The sequence below is a fragment of the Diabrotica undecimpunctata genome, chromosome 8, assembly GCF_040954645.1.
Source record: "Diabrotica undecimpunctata isolate CICGRU chromosome 8, icDiaUnde3, whole genome shotgun sequence".
NCBI lineage: Eukaryota > Metazoa > Arthropoda > Insecta > Coleoptera > Chrysomelidae > Diabrotica > Diabrotica undecimpunctata.
In genome coordinates this window covers 104714678-104733872 of record NC_092810.1, presented here as the reverse complement: position 1 = coordinate 104733872, position 19195 = coordinate 104714678, and the positions used below count along the sequence as shown (strand labels likewise).

Below are 19195 nucleotides of genomic sequence, written 5' to 3'. Positions count from 1 at the left end.
CACTTCAAATCTGGACTCACCACTCCATTATATTGAATCCCATTGCGAATGAGTCTAATCTTTATGCTCTTTTGACCATTTTAGTCTATTTTTCTTTTGTTGTGATGTTAAAAGTGGCTTTTCCTTAGCCTAAAATAAAATGAAATTTATTAAAAACAGTTCTTTTAATTAATTAATCAATACTAATATGAGAACCTTGCTAAGCAACAGCAGCCTTAACTTAACGCTTCGATATCGCTTTGTAAAATGTTACATTTACTCCATACTGCTATATGGTGTAGAAACCTGGACCATAAAGGCCAATGTGATGAACCGATTGGAGGCCTTTGAAATGTGGGTATTTAGAAGACTACTTAAAATTCCCTGGACAGATCACAGAACAAATGTCGAAGTATTAAATCGAATGTGCAGAGAACGAGAATTGCTGCCAATAATAAAAAGAAGAAAAACTGCTTATCTGGGTCATATATTTCGAAATTCCAAGTACCAGTTCTGAAAGCTTAGTATGGAAAGGAAGATAGAAGGAAAACGGGGCATCGGAAGAAAGAAATACTCATGGTTTAAAACCATAAGGGAGTGGATAAACCTCGATGCCCATGCACTCTTTAGAGCCACACAAGACCGAGAGGAGTATGCCAGAATTGTCGCCAACATCCACTAATTGGATAGGGCACCATAAGAAGAAGAATCAATTAATTTTTACAAATATAAAACTTACTTTGTAAGTACCCGATCTCAATTTGTGGGCCTCTCGCTTAACTCCATATAATTTTCTCGTCGATTTTTCACTATAATGCATACCCTTTGATCTGCTTCGGTTATTTTACTTTTTCGTACATTTCTAGATTTTGTGACGACCGAAACTGTAGTTTTGTATCTTCTGGCTATATTTCTTACTCTATAGCGTGACAATTGCAACATATTCGTGATTTCCAAATTGGATTTTCCAGAATTAAAAAATCTAATAATGATTGAACAAATTTTCTCATCGATAACTTTACCTCGACCCATTGTACAATCCACAAACGGCATAAAGCTTTACAATACTATAAAATACATTTTACGTTAACTGACAATATTATTGTTTTGATATTTTTCCATAGCTACCTCTGAATTTAACGTAATTATGAAAATATCAGCGTATGTTGACATCAGTAAATGCATAGCCAGGGTTTAGTGAGTTTTTTTATTGTTGAAAATAAATGAAAAACCATAAGGGTAATGTTTTTAATAAATATTAATAAAAATGCCATATTAATTAAAATGGGAACGTATAAAAACATGCAGAGTATAATTTTTTTATGGTAATAGACTTCGAAATTAATATTAAACTCACCAGTCTTCTGGGTTGAACCGCTGAAAAAAAAATGAATGTGAAAAGTACCTCTCTCGCAAACTCGGAAATATACCTGACACAGAACATAAGGAGCACATAGAAAGAAATAATGAAGCCCGGCTTGAAAAAGAACAGGATGAAAATACAGAAGAATTTGTATTCACAATGGACACGCAAGCTGTGTTATTGGCACCCAAATCTAATCTCTATATTATAAAACTAAGATATGCACGCACAATTTCTGTATATTCCATATAAAAAATAAAGACAGATTTTGTTATCCGTGTAACGAGACCGAAATAGGGTTATCCTCTGACAATTATGCTACCATAATTGTCAAGTTTATCACGGAAAAACTTTTGTCGAGTTTTTTTTTTCTTCACAGAGAACCTGGACAGGATACTAAAATTCTATTGTACAGTGATGGATATACAGCGCAAAATAGAAACGTAATATTGGCAAATGCGTTACTAAACGTGGCAACATTAAACAACGTCACAATTCAGTAAACGTATTTGGAAGTTAGCCATATCCAGATGGAACCAGACTCAATGCATGAGTATGCATTGTAAATGCATTGAAAAAAAATAGCTCATGTACCAGCTGAATATGCAGGAGTTTGTGTTGGAGCTCGCCAAGACCAGGAAAAGCCATAGGAGATGCCTTTTAATGTTAATTATATTTGCTCTTCTAGAGAGACAGAAGACGAAAACATTGTTAAATTAATCTTTTGTTTTTTAAGTCACAGATATTCGTGTCCTACAATATAAACAAGGGAACCTGTACTTTAAGTTACGGTTTACAAATGAATGGCAGTTACTGCCACAGCGATGTGATAAAAGGATCTGAGTTAAACCTATTGAAAGCTTACCGAATCTTCATGAAAATGAGCTTAGAATAAGTAGTCGTAAATTCAAAGAATTGCAACAACTAAAAAGTACCTTGCCGGTGGACTACAGGGACTACTACGACAATGTGCCACATGAAAACCACATATTATATGGTATAATAAAAATAAAATACTTTATTATAAAATAAAAATATGTAAACAAAAATATTATTACAGATTGATTTGATTTTCCTATAGAGCTTCCATAATACGATGCAAAGAAAAGTGGGCAACTCCGATTATTTACTATTTTTATATTACATATATTACAAACAGGGTAACTCCAAAAATTTACATAATTGTTATTTAATCAAAATATTTTTTTATTACTTAAAAGTGCATAATAAATAGACAACAAATAGATTTTTGGAATAGTGATATTCTGAGTATTAATTTTTTTAAGAAGTTTTTTTGTGTTCCTGAAAAGTTTTAAGAAACGGAGTTAGCCACTGCGCAAGTTAAGCCAACGTATAAATATATATATATATATATATATATATATATATATATATATATATATATATATATATATATAATATATATATATATATATATATATATATATATATATATATATATAATAAATATATATATATATATATATATATATATATATATATATATAATATCCAGCAATAAAACCGCAGGATTGACTTTTTTTCAAATCCACAGTGTTTGTGCTATTTCTATTCAATCACTTCTTGTTCCCTAGTTTTTTAAATTGTTTAAATAATCTGAACAGCTGATTTTTCGTTCTTATTTTCAGAATTATAAAAATATAACTCTTTTGTCAAAATAAAATAACGTGGAAGAATGGACTTTTCCGTGTCTCCGTAACATATATTGCTCGATATGTTAATTTTTCAATCCCGTTTTGGACGGGACGCACCCTGGAATGCTTAATTAAGAAAATTGTTAGACTTAAGGGTCATTGACCACTTTAAACAAACTGTATAATTTTAAAGATTGATCTAGCCGTCGTACTAGTTGCTATTGTAAATCTCACGACCGCAAATAGTTATTGTATTGTGTCCTTGTCAATTTCAAAACTACCATTTCCTTTATATGTGTCACGACGTTTAATGCACTTTTGTAAATAGTAGTAATGAACTCGAGGATGTTACAAAAATATGTTGTTTGTTCTCGTTCGATGATTAGATTTCGCCCGATAATAACACCTTTTTATTATCTTTTAATTTTTAATTATTATGATTGAATTTCCCCATATGTTTCACTTATGACTTCATATCTATTGCTATATACGACATAATTATTATTTAAATAAATTTTATACTTTATAAAAACTTTATTTCTGAATATCAGTTTAGATTTAGAAATTGCCTTAGTTGCAATGGCAGAAACTGAAGACGGACTATAAATAATTTCTCATTCGCCGACGATACTGAAATGGTTGCGCATATTGCAGAAAGCCTTTCACGACTAATTAAGTCTACCTACCGGACTAGCAGAAAGGACCTCGGAATTTTTCGTATATAAAAGTGGTTTCAGTTAAATAATCCAGTTACTGAGGCTTAAAATATGGTAATACCTCCGAATTTTTTATAACTGCATCGATTTCTTTGAAAATTTCAAATTAAGCTTATCTTACCCTCCACTTCAAAAGTTATATACGCTCTAGGTGCGCTTTTTGTTTTTAAGGGGTGAAAACTACCCCTTATTGAAGAAACTGGGAAAAACACGGATTTAATTATTTTATGCACTTAAATCTTGTTTATTCGCATAAGGTAAATATTGTAATGTGTTCTCTAATATGAAAATTAATTATTCACAATTTTCAACCCTTAAAACCCTTTAAAAACCCTTAAAAGCTAATACTTTTTATAAAAATAATATGAAAAAAAAGTCGTAGCAGCTTGAGACATTTCAATTATGTATTTAAATATAAATAAAAATTAATACTCTAGCTATATAATAATATTTTATTTATTGGAAATTTTCAACCCTTACAACCACCCTTATGACAAAAATGAATTAAAAATTAATTAAAAATGAATTAAAAAATATTTTTATCGGTTTGAAACATTTCTTGAGTGCATTTTATTTAACGAAAATTAATTTTTTGCATATAAAATAACTTTTTATTATAATTTCAACATTTCAACCCTCACAACCAACCCCTTTTTTTTAAATTTAATTTAATATATTTTTATTGGTCTGAAACATTTCTTGAGTGCATTTTATTAAACAAAAATTAATTTCTTGCTTATAAAATAACATTTTATTATAATTTCAACATTTCAACCTTCACAACCACCCCCTTTGTCAAAAATGAATTAAAAAATATTTTTAACGATTTGAAACATTTTTAGAGTGCATTGTTTGTAGACAAAAATTAATTTTTTACTTATAAAATGAGCCTACTTTTTTCAACCCTTACAAGCACCCTTTTTGATGAAAATAAAATCCTTAAATCCTTAACTTAGACATGGATATAAATAGAAAAAATTTAGTTTATAATATATTACAATTTTTTTATTTTCCAAAAAACTAAAAATAAATAATATTTATATAAAACGAGGTATAAAATAAATGAATTTCTATTCATCATCGGAATCATAATTTTCACCGTCCAATTGGTCTTCGTTTACTGGAGGACAATTTTGGCAATTGTCCCCACAGCATGTTCCGCATGTTGCATTGCAAAATAATCCCAGCCTCCGACAGCCACACGCTGATCCGCAACCTTTTTTTTTACAATAACTCGGTTAATTTTGATGCTACAACATGCATAAAAAAACAATTTTACAGGTAATTTAACGGGCTATAAGTATAGGAATGTTAAAACATTCTAAAGTCCTTCATGTTTAAAGGGTGAAGGGTCAAAGGGTCGGAGACCAGTGGTTCATGCGCTATAAAGCAAACTTCAACCAACTATATCTCCGTTATTTTTTAAGCTACAAAAAAAAATAAAAAAATGAAAATTTTTGTTGAAAAAAAACCTATTTTTTTTGTATAATGTTATCTTTTACGTATCTTTTATAGTTTTGAAGTTAGTTAAATATTTACAAAAAAAAAAATGTAATCATACTTTTTTCAAAAACTGGGTAATCTAAAGTGGCTAAACTTTTGGATCATACAAAAAACACTAAAATAAAGTGAATTCTATAAGGAAAACAATTTATTTCAATCCTAGTGAACATAACGTTAGTTTTATTGCGTTTTTTTTTTTACAAAAATTTGAGAAACCCATCGTTTTTTTGATCGTATCTCACGTAAGTTGGTGCAAAGGACTTGTACCACCACTCATTTTAAAGGTCTTTTCAAGCTCTTTTAAAAATATTATATGAGTTTTTGTCGAAAAATGTACCCGTTTTCCGTTATTTAACGTTAAATACTCGTATTGAAAGACAAAAACAAAAACAAACCTTCTTTGAACAGCCATAACTCAGTTAATATTGAACTGAAAATATTCATTAAAAAGCCAATCTTTTTGTTTTTTTATGAGCTTTAATTTTAGTCGTTACACTTATTTTGATAAAACTCTTAGTTTTAGAGCTATTCTTAAAAAATCTTTGAAAAACATGTTTTTTTTTTAACGAAAAATGACACTTTTCAACAGCGAATAACTCAAAAAGTATTGATCTAGCGAAAAAAATGTTTACTACATTTTTTGTTTGAAATTTGTCTTTCTATCGAATAGCGTGGTTATTTTGAATGAAAAAATTTCCACCCTCGAAAAGGGGTGGCAAACACCCCCAGGGTGGAAGCGCACATCGGCACTATATAACTTTTGTTCCTTGAGTAATTATTTACCAACACATAAAATTTTAAATGAATCGATTCAGTTATAAAGAATTCGGAGGTAAAAACCCTCAGTAACTGATCTATACTATTGGCTGGTACATATTTTTTATAATATATAGGGTGTTAGTAAATAAGTACAATAAACTTCAGGGTGTACTTCTGCATGAAAAAATAATGACATTTGCTATATAAACGTATATCCGCAAATGCTTCATTTTCCGAGATACGGTAAATTTTTCTTACAAACTGACGATGTATTTATTGCTCTGAAACTAGTTGGTGGATTTTTAAGAGGTAGTTATTGCTCGTTTTTTTGCCACACAATTAAGAATTTTATATTGATCATTGGCGTGCGCGCAAATGGTCTCAATTTTTTTAAAGATAAAAAATGGTGCACCGCTAAAATTTTTCAACTTAAAAATTATTTTTGAATTTCTTGTTTAATTTGTGACAAAAATCTTTTGTTTTTTTTATATAAGGCTCCGTTTTTATGCAAAAAAAAATAAAACATGTTAACGCGTATTTTTCATTTTTTAATACATTGTCAAGAACTATCTAATACAATAGGATTAAATCAGAACAATAACAGAAAGTACCACTAATAAAATTTTAAATAGGCGCTCATTGGTCGTTGTATTCGTGGAAATATTCCTAGTGTATTTCTTATTTATTTATGTAAAAGTGGTTTCAGTTAAATTTATTGAAACTGCAGGGCGGTAGCTTTGGTCATGCTGATCAAAAGTTCTTATTGCACCAAGACTCGGAAATCAATTTTGTTTGAGTTGAAGAGCTTCAAAGTGTCAGATTTTTCGTGGTAGATACTATGGACCAGATGGTAACGAGATACACAACTCATAGACGAACGGCAAGATGGCCACTTGCTTTGTTCTTCAATGATGTTGATATATGAGCTCTTGCTGCATTCGTTATCTATTACGAAAACAACAAGATGATCGATAAAAAGACGAATCAACGACTTATTTTCTTGCGGCAACTGAGTGAAAAACTGGCGAAGCCATTCATTGAAAATTGCGCTTCTGCTACGTCTGCACGTCTGTTATAAGGGGACGGTAAAACGACGCAGGAAGAAACGAAAGAGTTGTGCATGTTCTGTATGCGAAAAACCAGTCTGCGATGAACATTGTATATCAATTATATCGACTGTGCGCAGTAAAGTTTAATAAAGGATTTGCAGTGCATGAAAATTATATTTGTTGTTTATCTATAAACTACCATTACCTAAATAAAATATAAATTAATGTTATTGATTAATTTCTGAGCGAAAACATAATTTTACACCTAGTGGATACCCGGGTACCCGGTTGTGCCTATGTACGTGTATGTATCATAAAACCATGTAGGTTAGGTTAAAAAAATTTGAAAAACAATTATTTTTTTCATGTATATATATATATATACAAGGATTTCCACAGTTTTCACTGTATTCCTTCACTCAACCGTTTTCTCCAAGTTTTCCTGTTTAGCCAGTCCCCTTCCTGTAGGTTTCTTCTACTCATTGCTTCGTCCACCTCATCTCTGAAAGATCTTCGGGGTCTGCCTCTCTTTCTTCTTCCTATCGGGCTCCACTCTGTTATTCTATTTATCCACCGATTTTGGTCTGCTCTTCTGACATGTCCGTACCATGTTAATCTCTTCTGTTCGATGTAGTCTATTATGTCGGAGTTCATTCCCATTCTCCTCTTAATCTCCATGTTATTTATTCTGTCTCTTCTTGTTACTCTGCAGCTTCTCCTTAGGAATTCCATCTCTGTTGCTCTTATTTTGTTTTTGGTTTTCTTATTTATTGTCCAATTTTCACACCCATAAGTGAGGATACTTCTTGTCATGGTATTATATATTTTTTTCTTTGTTTTCATGCTGATGTTCTTATCCCATAGTACCGGGTTCAATTTTCGTATGCAGTCTCTTGTTTGTCCTAGTCTATTTTTTATCTCTTCCTCCGTTGTTCCTTTGTTTGATATTATGAAACCTAAATACTTATACTTGTCTGTTCCTTTGATTTGTTTACCTTCGTCTATTTCCCGCTGTTTTATTTCTGTATTCTCCGTTGTTAGGTATTCAGTTTTCTTTAGGTTTATTTCCATCCCATTCTTTGTATATTCCTGCTCCAGTTTTCTCATCATAAAACTGAGGTCATCCTCGTCTTGTGCGATCACTATTTGGTCGTCGGCAAAACTTAGCGTATATAGATATTCGTTCCTTACTGGTATACCCATTCCTTCGCACTTTCTTTTCCATGGTTTCAGGGTTTTTTCCAGGAATATTTTGAACAGGGTGGGGGATGTGGAGCAACCCTGTAGTAGTCCCTTTGTCGTCTTAAATGGCCTGCATATTCTATTGCCCGTTTTGATAGCTACTTCGTTATTCTTGTAGAGTGCTTTTACCGCGTTTATTAATCTTCGTGGAACTTCGATGTCTTCCATTGCTTCCCATAGCTTGGTTCTAGGTATTGAGTCATATGCCTTCTTAAGATCCACAAAAGCCAGATGGACGGATCTATTTTTGGCCATTCTTTTTTCTATTAGTTGTTCGACCGTGTAAATGTGATCTAAGCATGCTTTCCCCGCTGTGAAACCTGCCTGGTCTTCTCCGATTTTATCTTGTATATATATTTCTAATTTTTCCTTTATGGTCTTTCCATACAGTCTGCCTATAGACGATATAATGCTGATTCCCCGATAGTTTTCGCAGTTTTTTCTATTTCCTTTCTTGTATATTGATGTCATATATGCTTGGGTCCATTCTGCCGGTAAGTCTTCTCCATTCAGTGCTCTCTCAAACATTTTATGTATCATACGGAATAACTTTTCCGATCCGTTTTTTATCAATTCATTTGGTATTCCGCCGGGACCTTCTGCTTTTTTGTTCTTTAAAGTTTTGATCGTTCTTTTTACCTCAGCTAGGCTTAATTCGATTTCGTCATGTGTGTAGATTTCTATTCCGTCTATTTCTGATTGTTTGAATTCGGGGCGGTCTTCGGTTAGCAATTTTTTATAGTATTCTTGCCATTCGTTTTCTTTGATTTGACCGATCTTGATTTTCTCTGTCTTATTTCTTTGGAGCGACTTTAAGATGCGCCATGACTCTGAATTTCTCGTTCCTCCTATGTGCTGTTCTATCTCTGTGCATGTTTTTTCCCATCTTTCATTTTTTTCATTTGCTACTTTTCTTTTCACTTCTTTATTTTTTTTTCTGTATAGTTCCAAGTCCTCATAGTTTTTTGTGTTCAGGTATTTTATATGAAGTTCTTTTTTCTCTTTGATGCATGTTAGTGTGTCTTCGGTTAATTTCGTAGTTTGTTGGGTGTATTTTTGGTCCACTTCTCCAAGAGCTTCTAGGGCTGCTGTCTTCATGCAGGTTTTTATGTGTTCGTATGTTTGTTCTAATGATTCATACCGAAACTCTTCTAGCTTTTGGTCCAATCTTCGCTTATATATGTCTTTTATTGAGTCTTCTTCTAATAAATTGATTTTGAATTTCTTTTCTTGTGTTGAGCACGTATTGACAGGTGTAGCCGGAGCCGTAACTTGGTCAGACTCTCCCTGGGTCGGTTTCTGTTGGGTCCATATGAAGGGGAATTCCATCCAAGCGATTACTAGTTTGTGATCTGTGCCGCATTCTGCGCCTCGCTTTACTCTTACGTCTTTTATTTTTATCGAGCTTTCGTGGTTTACTATAACATAATCAATAATAGACCTTAATTTTCTTGTTTCTTGTGTCCAAGTGTATTTGTGTATGTCTTTATGTTTGTAGAAGCCGTTTGTGATCTTTAAGTTGTTTATTTCGCATAGCTCAATCAATCTCTCCCCGTTATCGTTCATTATATCTTCTCCAAATCTACCAACTGTTCTGTCGTTTTCTTTTCTTCCTGTTCTTCCATTTAGGTCACCGGCGATAATTATTTCTTGGTTCTTCTTTCTCTTTTCGATTTCTTCTTGCAGTTGTTCTATGAATTGTTCTTTTTCTGCAATTGAGCTGTCTTCTGTTGGACCGTATACTGCTAGTAAGATAATTTGTCTTCCGGTTACTTTTAAGTTAAGCTTGGCAATTCTTTCGTTTATTGGTTCCCAGTTTTCGATTGCGTGTTCCCATTTCTTTTTCAGTATAATTTCAATTCCTGCTTTTGCCCTTTCTTTCTTATCTATTCCGCTCCAACAGTGAATGACTTCTCCCATTTTTTCGGTACCGTTTCCTTTCTTTTTTGTCTTAGTCATTATCATTATATCTAGTTTCATTCTTTCGAATTCCGCTATTACCTCTTTGTCCTTTGTGCGCCATCCTTGTACGTTCCATGTGCCGAGTGCGAGTTTTCTCTGGCTTTTCTTTCTTTTTGTTGTTGTTGTTTGGTTGAGTTTTGAAGCTGGGCTTCTTTCACTTAAAGCAAAACTGCCCCCCCTCCCCGTATCCGATGGGGCTCCCTCCTTCAGAGGTGTGGGTTACCACCCGGGGATTAATCTTTGTTTTTTTCATTTTGCCCTTTGTTTTTCAGCCCTTGAGGTTTTTTCTATGTGCCAGGTTGCTAACGCCTGACGCCAAAACCCCCTTTTGGAGGACCTAGTATTCAGCCGCCCACTCTGGGTCAGACGCTGTTCGTAGCCGTCCACTCTGGATCAGCCGCTATTATTGATTTTATACAATCCCTAAAATCCAGGGATGCCACTTCCGCCATCCACGCCGTACCGAATATCTTCTTCTCCGCCGTGCCTACCGTTGTGGTCTTCACCTGTATCCCTAGGCAGGGGTCCGTGTTATACCCCACAGAACTGGGTCCCAACCTGAACTTAGTCATCTATTCACTCCGGCCTACTAAAGTGATAGATGTCCACCCCCGCGGCTTGGACGCGCCAGGTTGGAGTTACCCACGTGAGCGACAGAGAAGGTGACTCTGTGCTCCGTGAGCTGAGTTAATGGGCATGTATGATTCCATACCCAAAAGCTTATTATTATTTTTTTCAGTGGTTCCATATTCTCAAATATCGAGGCATTCCCAGACGGAAAAATCGATATTTCAATTTTTACCCGATACCCGGTTGTGCACATAAGAGTTAATACTAATTTATTTTTACAAATTAGTTGAGAGGACTGTTTGTTGAGTAGTGCTGAGAACTTGTATGCGTAAATAATTTTGCAATATGGAATGGACGACAAATAATAAACAAAAAAACTGATGTCTGGAACAAACTTCCTACGAGAAGGACAAAAAGATATTCAAAGGCTCTTCAAAAAAGTTAGGTAGTGGGACTGGCACAATTTATAATTCTACGTAGTTTGCTTTTAAATTTCATTTCAAAATCATCCACAGACATTCTACAGAAATTTGCAACTTGACCTAAATTGACAATTGCCGTTAATTTAATTAACAAGGCATCATCTCCTTATGTTTTTTTATTTTGTAACCAATTTGACCACCACATTCTCTTTTTCCTTTTTTGTTTTAGGAAAGTCCTGCAATTACTGTAAAACAAGCTGCGCTAATGATTACATCTTCATCTGTATACAATGAATGAAAATGGTCCTACTTTGTAGACAACAAAATGGTAAAGCGAACACTTACGAATTTGTTCCTTCGTTCGTTCGTTTGTTCGCTTTGATTTAAATGCACCTGTATTATACATTTTAAATAGTTCTTTTTTTGCATACAAACCGCACCTCATATAAAAAAAAGAACAAATATTATTTATCACGAGTTAAACGAATAATTCAAAAGTGATTTTGAATGGGAAATATCTCAGTGGCGTACGATTTTTTTGTTTAAAAAATTGATACCGTTACCCGTATGAGCGCCAATGATGAATATAAAATTCCTTATTGTATTTGCCGAGATACTTTTACATTGCAAACTGTCATTATTTGTTCATGCGGAATCACCTCCTAAAGTTTGTACTTTTTTTACATTTTTTTGGCATTAGTAGTGGATCCATACGAACAAGAAAACTGTTACTAATCTATATTAATAATAATAAGTCACCGAAATATTCGTACGGGCATCACTTTTTTCTGTCATTTTAAATCGCAATATAACTAATAGATGGGCGCCATACTATGACTAACAAAGGAAAGCTATGATTAACAAAATAAATGTCAGTATTGATAGAATTGATAGATTGACATAACGAGATAGCTGTAAGTATTTGGTTCCAAATAATAACGATGGAGTTTCAACATACCAGATGGGAAGATATTAAGTATAATGAGACGGTTGGGATAATCTCTTCATTTTATATACACAATCGGCATCCCACTGTAGTTAATTTAACTGTTTAACTGGTGAATGGACAACGACTTTATTACACGAAAGAAAACGCAACGCAAAGAGCTGAACGATGACCAACGACAACGTTGAAATGTTACCTTTTCTTAAAGGGAGACTTGACAACATATATATTGTAGCGAGATTAAATAAAACGAGCGGTTCTTAATTTATATGCATATATTTATTTATAAGTTGAAGCATGTTTAAAATTCCTTTAAATTATTCCCCTTAGAAAATTAATTTCACGCCGCCTATGTGTATATATTTTGTTACAAGCCTTAAAAATAACCCAACAGCAACGAGTGATTCGCTACAGGCAGCGCAGTAATAAGAGCCCCGACCAAGATACCTCTACCAGACTGAAGCCCAAGCCTAGTACCGTTCTTTGTGTAACCTCTAATCGGTCTTTAAAAGAGGGTACAAAGTTTACAGCACGAAAATATCTTATCAACTAACTTAACTCATAGAAGGTCTGCTTAAACGAGCGATTCTTAATTTATATGCATATATTTATTTATAAGTTTACAGCACGAAAATATCTTATTAACTAACTTAACTCATAGAAGGTCTGCTTATATATAAAAGTTATTATGTACTAGAATATTCTGGAGTAGTCCACCTCTAATTCGTTTTTTTGACGGGTCGATCTCTCCCGCACTCGATTCATCTGGAAGTTTCTCGTCTCGCGATGTAACCGTTATATGGGCATGAGCTACGTCGAATGCATGTTTGTAACAATATTGTTAGGTAGATTTTAAGTTCAGCTTAAATTACATTTACATTACATTACATAAATTACATTAACGTGCGGTTCCACCAGCGTGATCTAAGTAAAATCTTACCTAAGTTTTGCTTACTCAAAAAAATTAGGTGTAATTTGCGTTCCGTTTCCAAAGTTTTTACTTAACCAAGAAAAAACTTAAGTTCTCAGAAATACCAACTTTGCAAAATTGTCAGAAATACCAACTTTGCAAAATTGTCAGAAATTCTTAAATTGTTGACTCGTTATTAATGCATAAAACAACAAAAAAAGAAGAAAAAGATGTACATTTTTGATGATGTCTTTAATTCAATGTCATTTCAATATTTATTGTAAATGTAAATGGTGACCTGTGTTCTTGTGTATTTTGATATTTTATTTTGTAGCTAGTGTAAAATAAATATAACAGTTTAAACTATAGTACACACTATATTCTATATATAAACTATAAACTATGTATTATATACTATAGATTACTATACTATGATATTACGATATACTATATACTATAGATTAAATAAGAATATAAAAATAAAAAATCAAATTAGACCGAAAAAATGCTAGTTAACCTAACATCGACGATTAACAGAAGAAATTCAACCTCACTTATGTGTCAATATATGACAGATGATGAATTTCAATCATCGAGTTAGAATCTATGGAGAGGGCATCACCACAGATCACCTGCCTCTTAAATTAAATTAAATTATAACTTTTGCTAATACAAACAAAATAAAACAAATAAAATAGTTTAAACAAAAGATCAGAAATTCAAAATCTAAGCAAAATTTATAATTATATTCTTTCTTTATAATTTATGTATAAAACTTGTAAAATGTCACATTTTGATTTAATTTTCCATATATCTGTTACATTTTTTCAGACATCTATCAATGGTGAATAAATCTTCTTCTTTTTTCTTACTAAACAAAAAAGAATTTTTAAACAAAATTTTATTTTTGGCAATATAATTGTCAAAAATAAAAATTTTAAGTTGGCATTTATGACATTGAGGCTTATTTGTAATTGGTTGCTATTTTAACTTATTTATAAATTCAATTGTTTTTGTATTAAAAAAATGTTTTCAAAATTATACTAAAAATTTCAGAGAAGCATTTATTAGATTAGGACATTTTTATATTAATTATTTTTAAGATGTATTAGCAGCAATTTTTATTTACTAAACTAATTTTATTTGGTGAGTTAACCAAAAATGGTTTTTTCTTTCTAGTTCAACTTTGTAAGATATTTTGTCTTTTTTAGCAGCTCTTGATAATAATTGTAAACACAATTGAAAGCTCGAGATAAAAAATAGTTAACCAATAGCCCTTTTATTGACTCCAACCCATCCAAAACAGTTATATATTTTTTCCAAACGAGTCACAAGTACTTCTTTTTTCTTATTCTTATATATATATATATATATATATATATATATATATATATATATATTTATTTATATATATACACTTCTTTTTTCTTATTCTTTATATATATATATATATATATATATATATATATATATATATATATATTATATTCTTTGCAGATAAGTTAAATAAACTCTTTTGCAGATTTCCCCAATATTTAAGAGTTTACTATATATATATATATATATATATATATATATATATATATATATAAATTTAAATAAATATAAGATAAATTTCCGCGGTCAGGTAAATGAAAATTACTAAGTTCTCGGGAAGAATATATATATATATATATATATATATATATATATATATATATATATATATATATATATAATGTAGATTCACAAGAAAGTATTTTTAAGGTTCGTGTCTTTAAAACTAAACTTCATTTGGCAGAAAATATTAAAATGATACCATGAATAATTTCCGGCCAATATTCCTGTAGGAGACAGACACCCTAATTGAGTGGCATCGATCCCTTTCGGAGATACCCTCTTAAAGGTCACGTCTTTAACCTAGAACTTCTAAATTTATGATATAACAATTTATTTGAGTTGGCGCTTATGATTCCTTTCGTTATTAATACTAGGCGAAGGTTGAAGTTCTCCATTTATTAGAATAAATTATTGTGTACAATCATCTAGAAATGTCGAAGTTTAAATCAATGAATTGTGTGATAAAAATAAATGTCTGCGACATTCGCTCTGAACTGACCGTTCATTTCTATATTTGTATTTAACGACCAGAATTAAAGATTAAAAGACGCAAACGATGAAGTGTCAACTTCTATAAATTGTGTAATTTGAAATGATTGCTGATGACGGATGTCAGCATTTGTATGTGATATAAACATTTTACAATGTACAGTATAACATTTAGCAAACGCAAGAAGGGTATAATTCAATAAGAAGTTATTTTAACTACTAAAAACAGAAAAGATCGTATTTTTCTCTAAATATTATGCTTATGTCTCTTTTACGGGGCTAAATACCAAACGAATATTGTATTCCTTCCCAGGTGGCCTCCTCCTTAGGCCTAACTCCTTATGAGGATGTGGTGACATCTTCTCGATTATTAGTTTTTCCATCGTACCTCTTATTCTGACAATGTTGCAAATACTGCAAATACCACTGTTGTATTAGTTTAAGCAATCTATATTTTACTTTGAGTTGTTTTAATATTATACATTTGCTCGATGCTCAACCCAGGATATTCTTAAGATACGGCGGTGTACCCACATCTCCAAAGTCTTTATTTTATTTTATCTGCTTTTTTCAGTGTTCTCTGTCTCTCAGGTGTAAGAACGTCTTATCTTAAGACGTAAGAAGTAAATATGAAAAATGAGTTTGGCTATTACAAATAAACTAAGATATTAACTAATCATTCACTAAAATTTCCCCTTCTTCTGAATTGAAGTATGTACAGCTGTCATGACAGAAGTCAAAGAGTAGCTGACCGCGAGTGAGTAACCGCGATGATAATCGACGCGGTTGAACCCGGAAGACTGTTGAGTTAAATATTATTTCCTCTAATAGAATAAATCTTAACTCTAGGTTTAATATATATATATATATATATATATATATATATATATATATATATATATATATATATATATATATATATATACAGTAAAACCTCCCTAAACCGAAACCTTTTTAACCGAAACGGCTGATAGGTTTCAATAATTTCGCCAATAAAAAGTAAATTTTTATCACAAAACGTAAACAACTAAATTAATTTCACTCACTGATGATGCCTATGTGTGTTGGGAAATCAAAAAAACTAAGAGTTCTAAAAGATATTTCCGAAAAAGAACTTCCAGTTTTTTGTAAAAGCCAAAAAAGCTCATGGATGTTGACCACTTTATTTTCAGAATGGTTTGAAAATAAATTTGTCCCAAGTGTAAAATCCTTTTTAAAATTAAAAACCTTCTCATCAAAGCATTGTTGCTTATTGACAATGCGCCAACTCACCCTCATAATCTACAAAATGGTGACAATTGTCAGATTTTTGCCACCGAATGTTACGAGCTTAATTCAGCCGTTAGACCAGGGAGTAATAGAAAAATTCAAGAGACATTATAAAGGAGCATTTTTAAAACATCTGTTATAACAGGAGATGAATGAATCCAAAAGTATTTCCCCAATTCTCAAATCTTTAACTATGAAACATGTTGTTTATTGGTGTCCTGAGTCGTGGGCCAAATGGGTGCTGATGGATAATGACTGTACTTCCTCATGCAGAATCTAAGGATTTTACTTTCGGTGGCCATGATGGTGTTAATTTGGCGGCTGTTAAGTGATGCGTAGACACATGCCTTGTATTCGATTAGCGGTCTTATAAAGGTTTTGTAGGTGTGCAATAATGTTTTAGATGGCGTTCTGCCCATTTTATAGGACAGCGCTGCCAGGAGTTTAAACCTCTTTCGCACCCTGTCTAGGGTATCTTGAATGTCGGCTTTCCAGTTGAGAGTCCTACTAAAATGAACTCCCAAATAGGAAACCGAGTTTCTGAGAGCATGGTCCTCTCCTAACAATGTTATCCGGCCATGAACATCGCGACAGTTGGAGGATTTGAATAAGATAAGTTGTATTTTATAGGCGTTTATGGTCACTCTCCATTTATTGCACCACCTAATAACTCGATCTAAATAGTTTTGTGATCTTTAGAATACAATTGTCCACTCTCTCTGTGTGGCCTTGACGTGAGGAGTGCAGTATCATCCACATACAGAAGAAGGGTTTCCGATCTCTGCTGCGTGCGGGGGTGTCACCATTGTAGACTGTGTATAATATTCGAGCAAGAATTGAGCCATGGGGTACTCCAGATTGTGGAGTAAAGGGGGTGGATAAAATGTGGTCAACTTTTATCCTGATCGTCCGATTGAAGAGATAGGAATTTATTAGCTTAACGAAAGGTGTGGGCAGTCCAGCAAGGTGGAGTTTTTCGATCAGGCCTGTGTGACAGACCTGATAGAATGCCTTCTGGACGTCTAGGAATATGCCTATGACGTGTTTCCTTCCGTTAATTGATTGTAAAATGAAAGTTGTTGCTTCAACCAATGCATTTTGCGTGGAATGTCCAGCCCTGAATCCGAATTGGTAATCTGGAATGGCGAGGTGAGCATCTAGGAATTCTACGAGTCTTTCCTTAAGGATCCTCTCGTAGACTTTACCTAGGGTGCTCAGTAGAGAAATGGGTCTGTACGCTTCAGGGTTGGTTAGGGGTTTCCCTTGTTTGGGAGTCACAACTGTGCTGGCCACTAGAAGAGGAATTGGAAAATACCTCAGCGTGAGACATGCATTGATTATGTTGATAAGCACCGGGATTATATTCTCTGAAAGATTTTTAAGACTCCTTCTTTGGATGCCATCTGGGCCAGGAGATGTGTTTTTACCAATGTTACACATCTGCCTGACGGTGTCCTCAGTCACAGGGGCCATCATCGGGTGAGGATGAGCTCCCAATTGTGCCTGAGGGTAATAGAATATATCTTCCACTCTCCGTTTGGCTTCCCTTTTGGATCTTTCATTGAAATTGGGATTATTGGGGGAAACGAGTGCGGCCTGGTCCATGTCCATATTTTCCTCCAAAATGTCTCTGATGTAACGATCCGCCGTTAAACCTCCTCCACGTCCTCCACCTGACATGAAAACCAACTCGGTTTTCCCATCCATGAAAATGCCTGCTCAAAACATACAAGAACTGCCTCCATATGACACAATTTCTCGTATACCACATTGAGCAAATCGCTCTCGTGGCCTTCTATAGACTCGACTCCTCTTGTTGTTGCCATGTAGGCAGATCCTACTTTCGTCGGAGAATAATACCTGACTCTATTGATAGTCGTCCCAATCCAGATGTTCGGGAGCAAATTATAATCGCCTTTGCTTCTGGCCTGCAGTAAGCTTGGGACTCCTAGTTGCCCTTTTTTGGTGTCAAGTTGGCTGCCTTCTGTCTCCTTCTGACTGTCCAAATGCTGGTAACCACGCCTCGAACCTCTCTAAGCTCTTCTTTGAGATTAGAACCAGTCAAATGTCGATTTCTCAGACATATCAATAGAAGAAATCGATCATCTCTTTCTGTTGTTATTAGTTTACGGCCTCCTCCTTGTCGACGGACATAATCACCAGTATCTTGGTACCGACGATACACTCGGGACACAACAGATTGGCTTAAATTTATTCGATTTGCCACGGCCCTCTGGCTCAGTTCTCTCCTCTCAATAATGCTATTACTTGAGCTGCTTTGACGGGTGTAGTATCCATTTGTAATGCAGATGCGAACAAGTGACTGATGTATTAGTGGGTTGCTATGGAAATTGATGCATACGATGTTAACCGAACGCGTTAAGTCGGTGCATGTCGATTTCAATGAATCAAATTCTGACTCCCTCTCTACGTGTTGCATTATTTATTTGTAATACGTTATCCGATTCACCAAAAAAACAACACTTTTTTAAAACTCAATAATAAGGTTAATGATTGTACACTAAATATTTGTAAATTTATAGTTTTCAGATTGAAACAGGAGACGTACTTTCGCAAAATAATTTTGAGTCGATTATTTTGCACTCAAGTACATATATTATAATAATACTCCTGGTTCAATATTTATTAAAAACAACAAAACTATTTGACTATGGCATTTAGTTACGTGAAAATTATCTGCTATAATCCAACCATATCCTTGATACGGGTATCGTATCTCTTGGCATATATATTACATATCA

The 19195-nt window shown here is 33.2% G+C and overlaps 2 protein-coding genes across 6 annotated transcripts in view; one reads left to right on the top strand and one right to left on the bottom strand.

Annotated features, from left to right (window-relative positions):
- The window catches only part of mim (missing-in-metastasis), a 182555-nt gene that overhangs the window by 60445 nt on the left and 102915 nt on the right, over positions 1-19195 (top strand). The window lies entirely within an intron of this gene.
- LOC140447811 (uncharacterized) overlaps positions 1-19195 on the bottom strand; it is a 192703-nt gene that overhangs the window by 142471 nt on the left and 31037 nt on the right. The window lies entirely within an intron of this gene.